The 19,413-nt window shown below is 43.2% G+C and overlaps 1 protein-coding gene and 1 pseudogene across 1 annotated transcript in view; both read left to right on the top strand.

Moving 5' to 3' along the window:
* MAP7D3 (MAP7 domain containing 3) overlaps positions 1-19,413 on the top strand; it is a 286,896-nt gene that overhangs the window by 202,463 nt on the left and 65,020 nt on the right. The window lies entirely within an intron of this gene.
* LOC144338538 (serine/threonine-protein kinase 24 pseudogene) lies at positions 1,526-4,320 on the top strand (annotated as a pseudogene).

Raw genomic sequence — 19,413 nt, 5'->3', positions numbered from 1 at the left:
ATGAGCAGAAAGCAGAGGCCAAGGAGGCATGAACTTGTTCACATCTTACTCCATCAGTAAGGTGAAGCCAGCTATTTACCCGCACTGGACATTCATTCTTCAAGTCACCTCGAAAGTAAATAGATTTATTGAACTGGCTTTATGTTCATCTCAAGAAGGGGATGTGGTTTTTGTCCCAGAAGGTGTCATTAAAGCCCCTTAGGGGTGACAGAAATACCATCAAATCCCATGGAGGATTCAGAGATGATCCCTGTCAGCCTCTGAACTTCACAGGTGAGGCCCCTGAGGTTCCAAGGGTAGAATGACTCGTCCAAAGTCATAGAGCTTGTGAAAGGTAAAGCAGGAGCTAGAACCAAGGTGTTTTGACTACCAAACCAGTGCATTTTCCTCTTCATCTCATATCTTCAATGGAAAATTCAGTCTCATAGGAGGCTGAGTCGACCCAGCTTAAGGCCAGGATTCTTCACAGGGGAACAGAGAAGGAGGAGGTGTATTGGAATCATCCATGATTCACCCCAAAACCCACAAACTGTGATCAGTGTAGTGAATAAGAACCCAGGCTTTGTGGAAAGACAGGCTTGAGTTTGAGTCCCACCTGTGTGACTTGTAGCCAGTTCCCTAACATCTCTGGAGCCCCCAGTGTCTTCATTTGTAAAATACTGATCATGGAACTCACTTCATATTGCTGTGAATATTACATAACACACCGTATGTGAAGTGCTTGGGCCAGTGCCTAGCACCAGGTTCCAGCACCATGGCTCCTATCTAGGACTCTACTACTTCTCCTTTCCAGTAGGCACAAGGCTTAGGTTTTGTGACCCATCCCCAACGTGGGGTCACACAGCCTACAAGAAGATGTAGAGCCATTACCAAGAAACATATTGACACTTCCCTGGCATGTGTTCATATTTCACACCATGCCTGCTCATTGATCTGTCTCCCTCACAACACTAAGCTCTGGTAGGGCAAGAACTCCATGTTCTCCAGTGGTTCGCATGCTGTCTGGCACATAGAGGGTGCTCAATCAATACTTCATAAACTATACCTTTCTCCCCTACTAAAGTGTAAACTTCCTGAGGACAGGGAAACACATCTTGTTCTTTCTGTCCCCTGACCCAGGAGTTAGTACGGTGCCTGACACATAGTAGGTGCTTAATTAATGTTTGCTGAAATGAAGAAAATAATTTAGAGGAGAGTTATTCACATATACTTAGAGATGTCATCAAATATCTCTGGAAAAGGATCCTGGTAAGACTAGCTGCTTCTAGAGAGGGAAACTGAGGGGTTTTGGGTGGGAGGGAACCTCAGTTTTCACTGAACAGGCTTTTGTACTGTAAGAATTATAATCATCTGCATGTGTTATTTTTTTCAAAGAAAAGCACTGTATGTTTTATTAAAAATCCAACATAGCACAAATGAAATAACTGACTAGAAAATTAAATTGGGACTCTTTTGTCAGGAAAACATTTGTCACCTGGGAAGGCTTCAATGGGTATCTTTCATTCCCTGGAAGGTTATAAGGAGAATGTTGACCATCTGCTCTCCATATCTACAGAGAAGTAGGAAATTGACTGAAATCGCAGTGGGAGATGTAAGTTAGATATAAATAAGTCATTATTGACAATAGGAATTGATAAGCGCCAGAAAAGGCTATCACGGGATGTTATGAGCCATCCATGCCTGGAAACTCAAAGGCCTAGGTAGCCATATGGCTCTGCTGATTTACTTGTCCTCCCACAGAGAGGGCTGAGCTGATTGACTTGTTGCAGCTCTGTCCCTGTTTCTAACACTAAAAGACCCTTAATCTGTTGAAGGTCCAAGCTGTCTTCATTCCCTCTCCCTTTCCTGGTATGAGCATCCCACCAGGCCAATTGGTGGGGAATAGCAAGCCAGCTATTGAATTTGGAGCTTAACCGTAGAAACAGCAATGGGTCCAATGCTGGAGGAAAAATCATCTGTGCTGACAACTCCTTAAGAGATTTTGAAGGACAATTTTAATTATATTTGATTGCCAACTTAAAAACTACCACCCAACTACGAATGATTACCTGCTCATTGTCATTCCCATGCATTCCTTTATACTTTCACTACATATGTGGGTATTCCTTAACAGTGTGTAGTATTATTTTGCATAGTGATACTACATGTTTTTAAACATCACATAAATTTGCCTGCCTGTCTGTCTGTCTGTCTGTCTTTCTTTCTTTCTTTCTTTCTTTCTTTCTTTCTTTCTTTCTTTCTTTCTTTCTTCTGTCTTTCCTTCGAGAAAGGGTCTGGCTGTTGCCCATGCTGGAATACATTGGCACAATCAAGGTTCACTGCAGCCTCTACCTCCCAGGCTCAAGCAATCCCCCCACCTCAGCCTCCAGAGTAGCTGGGACCATAGGCATCCACCACCACGCCTGGATAATGTTTGTATTTTTTGTAGAGATAGCATCTTACTATATTGCCCATATGGTCTCAAATTCCTGGCCTCAAGCAACCCTCTCACCTTGGCCTCCCAAAGTGCCAGAATAACAGATGTGAGCCACTGCAGCGGGCTCAGGCTTTTAAACATACTATAAGAGGGGTCATATCACAAGAGAGAAAGGACACCACAGTAGCTAATAAAACAGACTCTGAAGCCAGACTACTTGGTTTTCCTAATGTCTCACTGCCTCAGCTTCCTCATCTGCAACATGGAAATGATGATGAGGAGGAGGAGGAGGAGGAGTTAATGGTGGTGATGATATCCACCTCTATTATTTGTATAAAATCAATGAGATAATATATGTAAAGCACTAAAACACTACCCGGTACATAATAAATGCTTTATTAAGTATTAGCTATTATTACCTATTCTTCTGCAACTTATATTTCAAGCATAACAGTATCCATACAGTCCGCAATCATTTGAGTGCCCACTGTGTACAGGCAACATACTGAGATGCTAGGGATTCAGCAGCGAACAAAACAGATAACTCTATCTCCCCTCAAAAAGTTTCTGTTTTAAGGTTGGAACAGGTCAGATTAATAGATATGAGCCCAGTAGGCAGAGATTCTGCATTTAATGTTGCACCTGGGGGAGTTAGAAAAGGCTCTAGGCGGGCCCAGGCCTAGCAGCTCCAGCCCAGCAGCAGCTGCAGTTTGCTCGAGGCCCTGCGCCCCCTGCAGCCCCTCCCCGGCGTGGTGCGGGGAGACGCCCGCCCACAGCTGAGCCCGGGGTGGCCTTTGACTCGAGCCGGCCCGGCCGCCCCAGGGCTGTGCGCGGCCCGCGGGCCTCGCGGCTCTCGCGGATCCGTGACCCGGCCGTCCTGTCCAGGAAGTGGTCGTCCTGAGCGCCACGGCTCACTCCCTGTGCAGTCGGGCCTGCCCGGCACACAGAAGCTAAAGGCAGATCCAGAAAGCCTTTTTGCAAAACTAGAGAACATTGGGAAAGGCTCCTTTGGCGAGGTGTTCAAAGGCATTGACAGTCGGACTCAGAAAGTGGTTGCCATAAACATCATTAATCTGAAAGAAGCTGAAGATGAGAGAGAGGACATTCAACAATAAATCACAGTGTTGAGTCAGTGTGACAGTCCATACATAACCAAATATTATGGATACATGAAGGATGTATGAAGGATACAAAAGTATGGATAATAATGGAACATCCTGATAGAGGCTCCGCACTAGATCTGTTAGAACCTGGCCCGTTAGATGAAACCCAGATCGCTACTATATTAAGATAAATACTGAAAGGACTTGATTACCTCCATTGGGAGAAGAAAATCCATAGAGACATTAAAGCGGCCAGGGTCCTGCTGTCTGAGCACTGCGAGGTGAAGCTGGCGGACTTTGGCATGGCCGGCCAGCTGACAGACACCCAGATCAAAAGGAACACCTTTGTGGGCACCTGGTTCTAGATGGCATCCGAGGTCATCAAATAGTCGGCCTACGACTCAAAGGCAGACATCTGGTCCTTGGTCATAACAGCTATTTAACTTGCAAAAGGGGAACCACCTCATTCCAAGCTGCATCCCACGAAAGTTTTATTCCTCATTCCAAAGAACAACCTACCAATGTTGGAAGAAAACTACAGTAAACCCCTCAAGGAGTTTGTGGAGGCCTGTTTGAATAAGGAGCGGAGCTTTAGATCCACTGCTAAGGAGTTATTTAAGCACAAGTTTATACTACGCAATGCAAAGAAAACTTCCTACTTGACTGAGCTCATCGACAGGTATAAGAGATGGAAGGCAGAGCAGAGCCACGAAGACTCCAGCTCTAAGGATTCCAACTCGGAAACAGATGGCCAAGCCTCAGGGGGGCAGCGATTCTGGGGACTGGATCTTTACAATCTGAGAAAAATATCCCAAGAAGCTTGAGAATGGAGCTCTGTAGCCATCGGACGTAGACAGAAATAAGATGAAAGACATCCCAAAGAGGACTTTCTCTCAGTGTTTATCTACAATTATTTCTCCTCTGTTTGCAGAGTCGAAAGAGAAGAGCCAGGCGTGCGGAGGGAACTTGGGGTCCACTGAAAAGCTGCGAGGGGTCACCTACCTGGCGGAGGAGGCGTGTCCCGGCATCTCCGACACCATGGTGGCCCAGCTTGTGCAGCAGCTCCACAGATATTCTCTAAGTGGTGGAGAAACTTCATCCCACTGAAATTCCTTTGGCATTTGGGGTTTTGTTTTTCCTTTTTTTCTTCTTCATCCTCCTCCTTTTTAAAAGTCAACAAGAGCCTTCGCTGACTCCACTGAAGAGGTGCGCCACTGGGGGCCACACCAATGCCGGACTCCTGTCCAGGGACACACACAGTCCTCGCTGTGCCGCAGCCAGATGAAGTCTCCCACATGGGTGGGGAGGGTCAGCTCCTTCCAGCGATCATTTTATTTTATTACTTTTGTTTTTTAATTTTAACCATAGTGCACATATTCAAGGAAAGTGTCTTTAAAAACTAAAACAAACCCTGAAATGTATATTTGGGATCATGATAAGGCAACTAAAGACATGAAAACTCAAGTATCCTGCTTTGAGTTGATAACTTCCTGTGGGAGCTGGAGAATTTTCAGGAGGATGGGTGTACAGATTTGTGTATAATGTCATTTTTGCAGAGACCATTTCAGTGTGCATAAGGAATCACTGTGTACAAACTGGCCAATTGCTTCTGTAGATAATGACAGTGGAGTAAATATTCGACAGGCCAAAAAAAAAAAAAAAATGTAAAGTCTCTAACAGTTTTGGGGTTTTTGTTTGTTTTGTGTTTCTATTTAGTTTTGGTTCATAAAATTAAAACTAATTAACCAATTTTTAGAAGTTATGTTCTACTGGATGTAGACAGACAATAAACAAACAAAAAAAAAATAGATAAAGCATATAACATATTAGAAGGTGAAAAAAAGCCATAGAGGAAAGCAAAGTGGGAAAGGGGTATAGGGATTTCTGGAAGGAGGGTGGGGAATGCATTTTTATTTTTATTTTCGCTCTGTGGCCCAAGCTGGAGTGCAGCAGCATAATCTCAGCTCATTGCAACCTCTGCCTCCCGGGTTCAAGTGATTTTCCTGCCTCAGTCTCCCGAGTAGCTGGGATTACAGGCATGCACCACTACACCTGGCTAATTTTTGTATTTTTTAATAGAGACGGGGTTTCACCATGTTGGCCTGGCTGGTCTTGAACTCCTGACCTCAGGTGATCTACCCGCCTCATCCTCCCAAGGTGCTGGGATTACAGGCATGAGCCACTGCATCCAGCCGGGAATGTAATTTTAAATAGGGTGATCTGTGATGTCCTCACTGAAAAGTGACGTTTGAACAAAGACCTGAAGAAAATGAGGGAATAAGCCACGGGGATAGTTGAAGAAAGAGTGTTCTGGGCAGGAGGATATAACCTGAACTCTGCAGGGTGCTTGGAGCCTTTCTAAGGGCAGTATTGAGGTCAATGTGCCAGAAGCAGAGTGAAGAGGTGAGAGAGGTGATAAAAAGCCAAATAACACAGGGGCTTGCAGGCTGTTTTAAGAACTTTGGTTTTACTCTGGAGAACAGGGAGCCATTGCAGGGTTTTTAAAAACTTATTTTGAAATAGCATCAAACTTACAGAAGTGGTGTAAGAATAGTACAAAGAATTCTCATTTATCCTTCATCCAGATTCTGCAAATTGTTAACATTTTGCCACATTTGCCTTATTTCTCCTTACATATATTTTTGAAGCATTTGAGTGTAAATTGGAGACATCCTGTCCCTTCATTCCAAATACTTCAGCAGGCATTTTCCTGAGAACAAGAGTAGTTTCTTACGTAACAACTAACAAAATAAGGAAATTTACATTAATGCATTACCACTTCATATACAGTCCACATTCATATTTAGACAGCTGTCTCACTAATGTCCTTTATTGCATGTTTCCCTCTGATCCAGAATCTAATGTAGATCCTGCTTTTAGTTGTCACAGTTTTTCAGTCTCCTTTAATCTAGAAATGTTCCTAAGCCTTTCTTTGACTTAAATAACACTGACATTTTTGAAGCATACAGGCTGGCTATTTTATAGAATATCCCTCAATTTGGGTTTGTCTAAGCTTTCCTCATCACTCAGGTTATACTTTTTTGGCAGCACAGAAGTGATGTTCCATCATTCTCAGTGCATCACGTCGGCATGTGCACGATGTCACTTTGTCCCATCATTGAGGATATTAACTTTGATTACTTGGTTAAGGTAATGTTGACCACATGTCTCCACTGTAAAGTTATTTTCCCATTTGCAATTTATAAGTGATTTGTGAAGAAATGCTTTAAGCCTGTGTAAATATCCTGTTCCTCCTCAAAACTTCAACCTGCTGGGCACAGTGGCTCACACCTACAATTCCAGCACTTTGGGAGGCTAAGATGGGTGGATCACTTAAGCTCGGGAGTTTGAAACCAGCCTAAGCAACATCATGAAACCTCATTTCTAGAAAAAATTAACCAGGTGTGGTGGCACACACCTGTGGCCCACCTACTTGGGAGGCGAGGTAGGAGGATTGCTTGACCTGGGTTGTCAAGGCTGCAGTAAGCCAGGATCACGCCACTGCACTTCAGCCTAGGTGACAGCGAGACTCTGTGTCAAAAAAAAAAAAAAAAAAAAACTTCAACCAATTGTTTTAGTATTCATTGTTAATTTTTACCTCATGGTTGTCAAATGGTGGTTTTCTACTCCGCCATTTTTCTACATGTATTAGTCAGCTTTCTACTGAAAGGGAGAGTTTTTTCTTCTCTCATATTTATTCATTCATTCATTTTTATCAGTATGGACTCACGTATTTCTATTTTAATTAGTGAGTTACAATCTACTACTATTATTATGTTGATGTTGAATTTGTTCCAGATTTGTTTAATGGGAGCCCTTTCAAACTGGCTTCTGTGTCCTTTTGACATATATATACCTGTGATTTTCTGAGCACTTTCTTACACTCTTGCACAAGATGTTCCATGTTGAATCTTGCATTTTTCCTTGCCTCATACCTAGAATCCACCATTTATCTAAGGACTGTGGTTCCTTTTAGAAGAAAATCATGTCTAGAAACCAAGATTTGAGTAAAGCCAGAGTTCTGAGCAAAAGAATAACATGATAAGACATGTTTTAAAAAGATCACTTAGGCTTCTATGCTAAAAATTGACTCTAAGGGGACAAAGGAAAAAGCAGGAAGATGTATCTGTGTTAACAGAGTAGATTTCTTTCTCTGCAATGCAAATCTGACCATGTGGCTTTTCCGTCAAAATTATTTGACAGATGATACCACTTATAAAGTTAAAACCCTGTGGCACTGCAAGAAAAGCTCTTCTGTGATCCGGTCCCTTTTGGACTTTCACCCTTCCTTTCTTCCTTTCTTTCTTTCTTCTTTTAAGATTGAGTCTCACTCTGTCACCCAGACTGGAGTGCAGTAGCACCATCTTGGCTCACTGCAACCTCCACCTCCCAGGTTCAAGCAATTCTTTGCAAATGCTGCTCCTTTTGCTTGCCCCCCAACCCCTTGACCACCTCATCCTTCGTGACTCAACACAATACTCTTTTTCCTTTGTAAAGCCTTCCTCGAACAATTCTCTCCATTTGCATCCCATCCCAGGTATAAATTATTATTCAGGTCACTGTGTTATTACACACTTCATCATGGAAACATACTGCCTCTCCTTCAGTCACCTTTCTGGAATCCTAGGAGAGAAAAAATTACCTTCCGAGGTTCTTTTTATCCTGATATATCAAGGATGATTGGTTCTGTTGGCATGAGGCCCAAGGAAGTTCTGATTCACTACAGCCTCGCCCCATAACACAAGTGAAACCCCAAGGCTGGAGGGCTGGAGTCCTTGACACAAAACAGGAGTAGCAGGGCTTCCAGGAGGGCAGAGGCCTGCTCAGATAACCCTGGAGATATGGGTAGGCCAGACTTCAAAGGCACATGGGACAGAGGGAAGAGAGAGGCAGGCTTGTCTGACTAGAAGACATAACTCAGTTGAGTTTTGAGACTTCTATAAGAACATTCACCTTCCCTGGCTGGGCGCGGTCCCATCACTTTGGGAGGCTGAGGCAGGCGGATCACCTGAGGTCGGGAGTTCGAGACCAACCTGGCCAAAACAGTGAAACTCTGTCTCTACGAAAAATTTAAAAAAAAAAAAAAACAACAGCTGGGCATGGTAGTGGGCGCTTATATTCCCAGCTGCTTGGGAGGCTAAGGCAGGAGAATCACTTTAACCCAGAAGGCAGAGGTTGCAGTGAACCAAGGTCACGCCACTGCCTGGGCGACAGAGCGAGAGTCTGTCTCAACAAAACAAAACAAACAAACAAAAAATAACATTATCCTTCCCTTAGTGACCTCCAAATCTTATCAAACCCAACAATAGACTTCTTCCTCTTGTTATCTGCCAGTGGACTAAGGTCATCCAAGTAGGTCACACCCTTCAAGGCAGCTAGAAAACTGTAAGGTGCCTTAAGTTAGTCCTCTTGAAGAGGTCTAGCTTTCTGAAACATTTCCTTCACTGTCTTGGAGACGAATCTGATTAGCAGCCCTTGGCACCCATCAAAGTTCTCTAGTGTCATTGCCCTCCAGCCAAAGACTACCAGGAACACACCTGTAGTTGAACAAGTTGGGCTTATTACTTGTTGCAACAGGGCAAAACACACACCATGGGGCACCTCAGTAAGAGGGAGTTAGAAAAGACATATTACAGGATTTGGGCTTTGGTTGGGTGATTCAGGAGGGTTTAAAGAAGCAAGGGTTCTGGCCGGGTGCAGTGGCTCATGCCTGTAATTCCAGCACTTTGGGAGGCTGAGGCCAGCGGATCACAAGGTGAGGAGTTTGAGACCAGCCTGGCCAACAGGGTGAAACCATGTCTCTACTAAAAATACAAAAATTAGCCAGACATGGTGGTACGTGCCTGTAGTCCCAGCTACTCAGGAGGCTGAGGCAGGAGAATCACTTGAACCCAGGAGGCAGAGGTTGTGGTGAGCCGAGATGATGCCACTGCACTCCAGCCTGGGCAACAGAACGAGACTCTGCCTCGGAAAAAAAAAAAAAAAAAAAAAGCAGCAGCAGCAAGGGTTTGCTTTAGATTTAGTGCTGTCAGAAAGTGAGGACAAGTTTATCATTGGGTATATCCGAAAGTCCTACCTCTAGGGAGGGAAAACTGAGCAAGACTGAAGCGGTAATTGGAAAGGAAGCAGCAGTCACTCGTCTTATCAAGGAGAAGGAAATGTTTGGCATTTTGTGGTCTGCACAGTGATCTTGTTTTTGTCTGTGCTTAGACATAATTATGAAATGGCCTTGTTTTGTATTACTTTATCACGATCTTAGAGTCAACTTATCTGGCACTGATATTTTGTAAGATCCTTAATGTCCAATAGGAGAATAACTTGAGTCTAGCTTTGAGTGCCAGGCCAGCTTGTACCAATGCTGAGGCCTAGCTGTGAACATCTCACTAGTTCCCAGATGTGAGGGGCTGTTTCTTTCTGCTTCTTTTGGTCAAAGGCAGACAAAGTCAGGCTGCAGGATGTTACTCCATGATACCCAGATTTTCCCCATTGCTGATCAGGAGCTGGTTTAGAGAATGTAGTCTGTACTTGGACTGAGGTTTGTCCCTCCAGCTTGCTGCAGGATGAGTTGTTGCATTCTCTGATATGAAAATGGCTGTATGGTAAAAATTCAATATAAAAGGACTCTGGGAAGATAGTATCAGCAATCTTAATTGTAATTAAGAAAAGCAGCTATCAGAAATGGATATCGTGGCCAGGCGTGGTGGCTCACACCTGTAATCCCAGCACTTTGGGAGGCCGAGACAGGTCAATCACTTGAAGTCAGGAGTTTGAGATAAGACTGACCAACATGGCAAGACCCTGTCTCCACTAAACATAAAAAAAATAATAATAATAATAAATTAGCCAGGCGTGGTGGTGGGCTCCTGTAATCCCAGCTATTAGAGAGACTGAGGTAGGAGAATCCCTTGAACCCGGGAAGTGAAGGTTGCAGTGAGCCGAGATGGCGCCACTGCACTCCAGTCTAGGCAACAGAGGGAGAGTCCGCCTTAAAATAAAATAAAATAAAATAAAATAAAATAAAATAAACATATCGATAAAAGGTCTCGAAGTTATGGACCTAGATTATGAAACCCAGGCAATGAAAATATATCCCAGAATGCAACCAGGTCTATTTGAGACAACCAGATGGCTTTTTCTTTTAGCACACTCACAAACAGTTCTGCTTTCCCTGTAGTACTTACATAGGTGAAACGAGTAATATTTGCTACAAACTCCCTCTTGGCTGGAAGAGGAAAGTAAGGGCTATGTGATTGCCCATGACAACTCTAGTTAATGAATTCTGAGTAGTTTCTTGGGCTTTCAGAGCAGGAGTGTGTCATTTATGACTTTTGCTAGTGTTAGAGACAAGTTTCAGACCACCATTCTAGTTGTATTACGCCCACTATGGGATTTGCAGTTTCCAGTGCAAGCATAAAGAGGGAATCCAGGTCAGGGGCGGTGGCTCACGCCTGTAATTCCAGTCCTTTGGTAGACCGAAGTGGGTGGATCACTTGAGGTCAGAAGTTCGAGATCTGCCTGGCCAACATGGAGAAACCCTGTCTCTACTAAAAATACAAAAATTAGCCAGGTGTGGTGGCCCATGCCTGTAATCCCAGCTACCTGGGAGGCTGAGGCAGGAGAATCGCTTGAACCCAGGAGGCAGAGGTTGCAGTGAGTTGAGATCGCACCACTGCACTCCAGACCGGGTGATACAGTGAGACTCAGTCTCAAAAAAAAAAAAAAAAAAAAATCCATTATCCCCTTGGAAATTCTCTTCAATAACCTGTGTTTGCCTCAGTTTGGAGGCTTCTGGGTGTTCTCTGGGAGACACAGTCACAGAAAGGATGGTAGTTTTAAACCTTTAATGATTACCCTGAAAACACAGGATAAGGTGGTGTGTGGCAGGAGGTATAAGGTCTTCTTATATTAAAAAGGTATATAAGGAGATATATAAGCAGTAAGACCTGAGTGGAGCACAGATTATATTTGGAGTATAACTATCATTTACTGCAATAGAAGTGAGCCAATTTGTGGCTTCTGAGATAGACAAGTCCCTTTAGTATAATTTTAGTATAATTAAACAGCTCCTGCAAAGAAGGTTGAAGAGAACAAACTGATCATTGCACCCAGATATTCCCAATGTTAGTGTCCACTCCTGATTGACTACACCTTGCTGATAGGATTATAATGACTTCAGTAGAAGCATTTTGTTGATGTGAGGTCAGATCCAATTTTTACAAAACTAAAAATTGGGATTAATACTGTGAGGGAAACGAGTACCAGAAGAGACCTGTAAAAGGGAATCTACCTCCTGAAGTTTTTAAAGGAAGAGCTATTACATTTTTGTCAGCAGGATTAGGCAGGAGTGGGGGTGACATAAGTAGCAATCAGTTAACTTCAGAGCCATAGTTATGGGAAAAAGTTAAGTGGTGGGAGACCATAAGGAGACAAAAATAATAGGATGCAGCCTGGGCAACAAAGTGAGACCCCATCTCTACAAATAATTTTTTAAAAATTAGCTGGGTGTGATGGCACACACCTGTGGTCCCATCTATTCAGGAGGCTGAGGCGGGAGGATTGCTTGAGCCCAGGAGGTCAAGGTTGCAATGAGCCATGATTGCATCACTGCACTTCAGCCTGGGTGACACAGCAAGATCCCATCTCAAAATAATAACAATTGTAATAATAATAGGATGAATAAGGGATCATTGCATTACTGTTCTAGAAGACGTCTAAGTAGAATAATAAGCAAAGTTAGTAGAAGAGTAAAGGAACTGAAAAGGGAGATGAAGAATCATAAAATTAATCTTGTTCTGTCATATTGGGTGGGAGCTACTCACCCTCTGAAGCCAGCAATTTCTGGAGGATTTTTTTTTATTATTGTTACAATTTTCTCTTTTTTTTTTTTTTTTTTTTTTTTGAAACAGAGTCTTGCTCTGTCACCCAAGCTGGAGTGCAGTGGTGAGATCTAGGCTCACTGCAACCTCTGCCTCCCAGGTTCAAGCAATTCCCTGCCTCCGCCTCCCGAGTAGCTGGGATTACAGGTGCCTGCCACAATGCCTGGCTAATTTTTGTATTTTTAGTAGAGATGGGGTTTCATCATCCTGGCTAGGCTGGTCTTGAACTCCTGACCTCATGATCCACCTGCCTCGGCCTCCAAGCGTGAGCCACCACACCCAGCCAATTTCTGGAAGATTTCTAAGAATCCAAAGTTTAAGGTCTCCAGATGGAATGGATGTCCAGTAATCAGGATGAGACTATGCATACCCTTTGAACTGGGAAACGTGAATTCAAGCACCAACACCTTGGAGTTTTACTGCTGTGTCAATTGTTAACAGTACCTGATAAGGTCCTCGCCTTCAAGGTTCAAGAGCAGTTTTTCTCTAGTGTCTTCTCCAGAAGACTAAACCTCCAGGTTGCAGATCATACAGAGGCTTGGTAATAGAGCTGAAGTTATGGTATGGGTCACTTACGTTAATTGGTCATGTCTACTTACAATCAAACAGACTCTAAGACTGAGGATGAAATTACCAAATACATAGGGTGGCTTGTTATTAATTCATTAGATAACTTGTGTGTCTGTCCCAGATGGGGGTGATCTTGTAGACATTAAAGCTAATCTAATACTTTAGGCCAAGTTTGTTCAGCCTCTGATCTGTGGGTTACATGTGGCCCAGGACAGCTTTGAATGCAGCTAATGTGGTTTGACTGTGTCCCCACCCAGATCTCATCTTGAATTCCCACATGTTGTGGGAGGGACCCAGGGGGAGGTAATTGAATCATGAGAGCCAGTCTGTCCCATGCTGTTCTCTTGACAGTGAATAAGTCTCACGAGATCTGATGGTTTTATAAGGGGGATTTCCCTGCACGCATGCTCTCTCTTTGCCTGCTGTCATCCATGTAAGACATGACTGCTCCTCCTTGCCTTCCCCATGATTGTGAAGCCACCCCAGTAAGGCCACTAAACCTCTTTCTTTTGCAAATTGCCCAGTCTTGGGTATGTCTTTATCAGCAGCATGAAAACGGACTAATACAGAGGTCTAACACAAATTCATAAACTTTCTTAAAATAGTATGAGATTTTTTTGTGATTTTTTTTTAACTTATCAGCTATTGTTGGTGTCAGTGTGTTTTATATGTGGCCCTAGGCAGTTCTTCTTCCAATGTGGCACAGGGAAGCCAAAAGATTGGACACCCCTGCTTTAGGCCATGGAAGTTGTAGGGTTTCTGGAGCTTTGCTAGTTTTAGTTTTAGTTTTAGAATTGCATTAGTTCTCTTCTCTTTATGAGGCCTGTAGGCAATAAGAACAGTGCTGTTTCTGGGTAAAAGACAGAACTTTACAGAGCTCCTTAATAACAGTCCCAGTAAAAATTGAGTTCCCTGTCACTAAAGAGAGAAGATGGAATTCCCCAGGTTGGAAAAATGAGACAAGATTTCATATTTTGCTTTGGCAATGGCCTGTTATGGGTTGAATTGCATCCTTTCAAAATTTATATGTTGAAGCCTAATCCTAGTACCTGAGAATGTGACCTTATTTAGAGTTCTGGTCTTTGTAGAGGTAATTAGTTAAAATGAGGTCATTAGGGTGGTCCCTAATTCTTATAAAAAGTGGAAATTTGGGCACAAAGACAGGCACACATAAAGGGAAATTGATGTGAAGAAATGCAGAGGACAGCCATCTACAAGCCCAGGGTAGAGGGGCCTAGAACAGAAAGGACTAACCCTGCCAACACCTTGATTTCAGACTTCCATGCTCCAGAACTGCGAGGCAATTGATCTCCGTTGTTTAAACAAGTTCTCTCGAATAATCTGTGTTTGCGTCATTTTGAACACTTCTGAGCATCCTTCTTAAGGAGACATGAGCCACTTAAAGGATGGTAGTTTTATTTTTATTTTATTTTATTTTATTTTTTGAGATGGAGTCTCACTCTGTCGCCCAGGTGGGAGTGCAGAGGCATGATCTGGGCTCACTGCAACCTCCCATCCTGAGTTCAAGCAATTCTCCTGGCTCAGCCTCTGGAGTAGCTGGGATTATAGGCGTCCACCACCACGCCTGGCCAAGGATGGTAGTTTTAAAACTTCCCCCTCCCACCCTCCAGTTTGTGATGCTAGATTCTGGCAGCCCTAGCAAACAAATACAGGACCATGGTTCTCTGACAGGAAAAGTTTAAACGCATTCTGAAAATAAACAATAACCAGGCATATGTATCAGCCCTTTGAGGGGACGTTTGTATGAAGTCCATCTGGAGGTGTTCAAAGGGCCATCAAGGCTTTGGTTCCTGTCTGTGCCCCATCTTTACAAGTTATGCAGGAACATGTTGTTAGCAGATAGGACATGTTTCAGAAACACCTTTGACAATACCCCTAAAATCACCCCACCAATATCAGTTTAATATTGTGGCCAACTTATCAACTTATCTCTCCTATTTTGTATAATGCCATGAAGAATTTTTGCTGAATTCCTTTTTTTTTTTTTTTGAGACGGAGTCTCACTCTGTTACCAGGCGATCTCGGCTCACTGCAATCGCTCCAGGTTCGAGCGATTCTCCTGCCTCAGCCTCCTGATTAGCTGGTACTACACGTGCGTGCCACCAGGCCTGGCTAATGAATTCCATTTTTAATAGATTTGGTGCTGCCGGTTGGCCATCTTAAGATCTTCAATATTATTTTTGTGCAATGAGCCTTCAAAGATTTTTCCAAAATCTTTGTTTTCAAAATGAGGCCAATCTCTGACAGTTAACAACAATTTCATTGAATTCCTCCGAAGAGTCTCTTTTCTGAGTGGTTACAGGGCTAATTTTCTCGGTAAAAACTGCTTATTTAGTTTAGTAGTCAGCTAAGGTTTTATCACATGCTTCTGGGTCCTTGTGCTTTGAATGATGCTCCACTTTTACTATAGCAATTAAGTTAACAGCATCTGAAAACATCCAAGACTTCTTCAATTTGTCAATTGTTATAAGTGTTTCTGTCAAGGTCAGAAAACCTCTTGGTTTCAAGGTATTTTGAAGTCAGACTAACCTAAAACCATGTACTTAGTATCAGCATAAGTATTTATTCTTTTACTTTTTGCCAGTTAGTAAGTCTATGTAATCAATTAAACCATCTAAACTGACTTAATGTCTGTGATAACTTTTCCTTTTAAGAGTTTTTTTTTTTTTTCTTTTGAGACGGAGTCTCGCTCTGTCACCTAGGCTAGAGTGCAGTGGCACGATCTCAGCTCACTGCAACCTCCGCCTCCCAGGTTCAAACAATTCTCCTGCCTCAGCCTCCCAAGTAGCTGGAACTACAGGCACAGGCCAGCACGCCCAGTTAATTTTTGTATTTTAGTAGAGACGAGGTTTCACCATGTTGGCCAGGCTGGTCTGGAACTCCTGACCTCAAGTGGTCCACCTGCCTCAGCCTCCCAAAGTGCTGGGATTACAGGTGTGGGCCACCACACCCAACCTTAAAGGAAATTTAGGAGTGTGACAGCATATCCTATTTGACAATTTTTGGTCTTACTCTTTATGTGTGAACAATTAACAAACAAAATAAAATTAGCATTACCCAAGGGAGTCTCTAGAAGGTCTGTGCACTGTATGGATCATTTTTTGTTATTGTTTTTGTTTTTAAGAGGTAAGCAATTAAAGGGTTTTCCTTTTTCACGTTGAGGAAAAAAGGCTGGGTTTATAGAGTTACAGCAATGGGCAGTGATGTGTGAAAGAGAAAGCAACAATGCTTTGTATGTTAGGTAAGGAGGTAAAAAGTGGTGGGTGTTGGCTGGGTGCAACGACTCATGCCTGTAATCCCAGCGCTTTGACAGGCCAAGGTAGAAGGATCACTTGAGGTCAGGAGTTTGAGACCAGCCTGGGCAATATAGTGAGATGCTGTCTCTACAGAAAACTAAAAATATTAGCCATTAATGGTGGCATGTGCCTAGAGTCCTAGCTACTCTGGAGGCTGAGGCAGGAGGATCGCTCATGCCCAGAAGTTTGAGGTTGCAGTGAGCTATGCACCACTGCACTCCAGCCTGGGTGACAGAGAAAGACCCTGCCTCTAAAAAAGAAATAAAAAACAAAAGTAGTGAGTATTTAAAAAAAAAAAAACACACACAAGAGTTTTCACAGCATGGAGAAACATCAACTTTAGTCAGAAATTAAACTAACTGAAGTCTTCACATGTTTTTCTATTGCTGTTACACCTCTTAAATAAGAGGGATATGTGTTGGCCACTGAGCCTAATGAAAGACCGAAATAAACAATAGGCCTCTAATGATTCCATGAAACAGAGGCAGTATTCCCTAGTTCCTGTTCAGACCTTTTGTGAACAAAAGGGTAAGTGAGTTTCTGAATCTAAAATCCTGGAAAAATTTTGTGGTGAACAATTATTGTATCAGTTTTTGTGCTTATACATGAACATGCTTCTTCTACTTTGTAAAGTATTCAATGACTGAAATATATTCATATACAACCTAGCTGTGCTCCACTTAATGTTATAGTTCAGACCAGGTCATAGTTGGTCGAGTAGGACACAATATTGTAGTGCAGGCGGGACCACAGAATAAATGCAAACTCACTCCCTGGGACAGCTCAGGCACTGAAGAAGAGTCTGATGAAAACATCAGAATCCCACATCTGTAGTTAGGCTCATTCCAGAAGATTACCACCCACTGACTAGGCAAGCAGCTACATCTCATGTCAATCAAGGCCCATAAGAAGCAGCAGGAAGAGAACAAGGTGATGGGAGATGCAGTCGATGGCACACATAGGACAAGCAGCAAGGTAGAGTCACCAAGCTAAGGCTTAAGGGTAGAACTCTCCAAGAAAGATGATTTCTTTACTATTGATTGTTTTTCCTCCAAAGAGAATTGGAGACAGCTTCCAAGGATTCATCCAATCCAATCCCAGCTACTCAGGAGGCTGAGGCAGGAGAATGGCGTAAACCCAGGAGGCAGAGCTTGCAGTGAGCCGAGATCGCGCCACTGCACTCCAGCCTGGGCGACAGAGCGAGACTCCGTCTCAAAAAACAACAACAACAACAAAAAACATATTTTAAATAAAGTTTTTTTTTTTAAAAAAAAGGCAAAGGATAAAGTTACTAAGCAAGTAACCTAGTCCAGCAGTAAGACAAAGATCCAGCTTTGCCTCAGGGTCTCAATTCAGATTACCAGCAAAAGGGATCATTTAAACTAGGGGGTGATCCTGCCTGCTCCTGTCAAGCCAGGTCTACCACTCACTGCATCCCTCTTTTCCAGCTCCGACTCTCCAGATTGCCTGGTGATCTATTTTGTTTCCTTTTGTGTTTCCTTTTCTGTTTTGTTTTGTTCCGTTTTTTGAGACAGAGTCTCGCTCTGTCACCAAGGCCAGAGTGCAGGGCTCCATCTCGGCTCACTGCAACCTCCACCTCCTGGGTTCAAGTGATTCTCCTGCCTCAGCCTCCTGAGTAGCTGGGACTATAGGTGCGTGTCACCATGCCTGTCTAATTTTTGGTATTTTTAAGTAGAGATGGGGTTTCAGCAAGTTGGTCTGGCTGGTCTCAAACTCCTGACTTCAGGTGATTTGCCTACGTTGGCCTCCCAAAATGCTGGGATTACAGGCGTGAGCCACAGAGCCCTGTCTTCTTTTTCTGTTTTGAGTGTCTTTCTTTGCAGATTTCTGTAGCCAGAAGATCTCCATTCCACTCCCAGTGGCTCCAGTGTAAATTCCCCTTCCCCCTGGGGAAATGCACTAGCTTGTTTTGGGGGGCTTAGGGGTCTTTTTTCTTTTTCAGTTTTTTGTTGTTGTTGTTTTGTTTCTTTGCCTTTTTTTTTTTTTTTTTTTTTTTTGCTTTTATTTGGAGGGAATGGGAGAAAGTGGGAACAGGGAAGTGGGAGGTGGATTTTGTTTATTTTTTTAACTCATTTCCAGGGGGTGGGAATTTCTTTTAATACGTGTCATGAATAAAGTTGTTTTTGAAAATAAAAAAAAACTAGAGGGTGAAAGAAGGCTTCAAAAATGATAATGGACCCAAATTTGAAAGGTAAGTGGCATTTGTCTGGGTGGAGATGAAGGAATCAACACCTCCGGTAGAGGAAGAACTGTAGTTCCTCCACTGAGGCCTGAGTAAAGTGCCTGGAACTGAAATGATGGGGAGGAGCCATGGTAGGTGAATGAGACTGGAGGGGAACAAGTGACAAATCTTACAAGGTCCTGAATGCCTGCTAAGGAGCTGGGTTGGGCTCCTTTGCAATCACTCAGCACTTCTCACAAGTTCTGAAGAATGGAAAACTTAATCAGAGATATGCCTTAGAAAAATATGCAGGATAATAGGGTAAATGATGTGTCTCAAGGTGACTACACATGAATGTCTAAGTCTGGGAAGAGGGGCAGGGATGAGTGTTTAACAAAAGTTACCAGGTTAATGTGATGTGAGGAGTCTGTGACACCACAAGACTAGGTGGGAACAGTTGGGGATGAGAGAGAGAAAATGGGATCAAGAGAGACTTTAGGGAACTCCTGGTGAAAACAGCCTTCTGTAGGGGCACTTCTGCCCTAAGGGAAGCTGTTCAGAGGGAGGCACACATTTCCTGACATTACTACTCACATGTTATCACAATATTCTCTCTAACTGGCTGAAACTACTACTCCCTCAATGACATCTCTGTCTCCACACACTGCACCATGCCCTGGGGGAAGGTCCTGAGATGATTGCAGAAGCCATTACTTATATTACTACTATATTACTATTCACATTTCAGCTCTCTAACTGGCTGAAGGGACCTATAGGAGGGAGAAGACATGATGCCTCCCCTGTGGAGCATCTAATTAAGGTTTCTCATTGGTGAAAGGTGGCCCAATGGCTGACTTCCTTCTTAATGACATCCTCCGTAACAGCAATCAATGTGCTGGCTTATCCCCCAGCACCTCACACGATAGGGTCAAGTCTTTTTTTTTTTTTT

This window comes from Macaca mulatta, chromosome X (assembly GCF_049350105.2).
Source record: "Macaca mulatta isolate MMU2019108-1 chromosome X, T2T-MMU8v2.0, whole genome shotgun sequence".
NCBI lineage: Eukaryota > Metazoa > Chordata > Mammalia > Primates > Cercopithecidae > Macaca > Macaca mulatta.
This window is presented reverse-complemented; position numbering and strand designations above follow the sequence as displayed.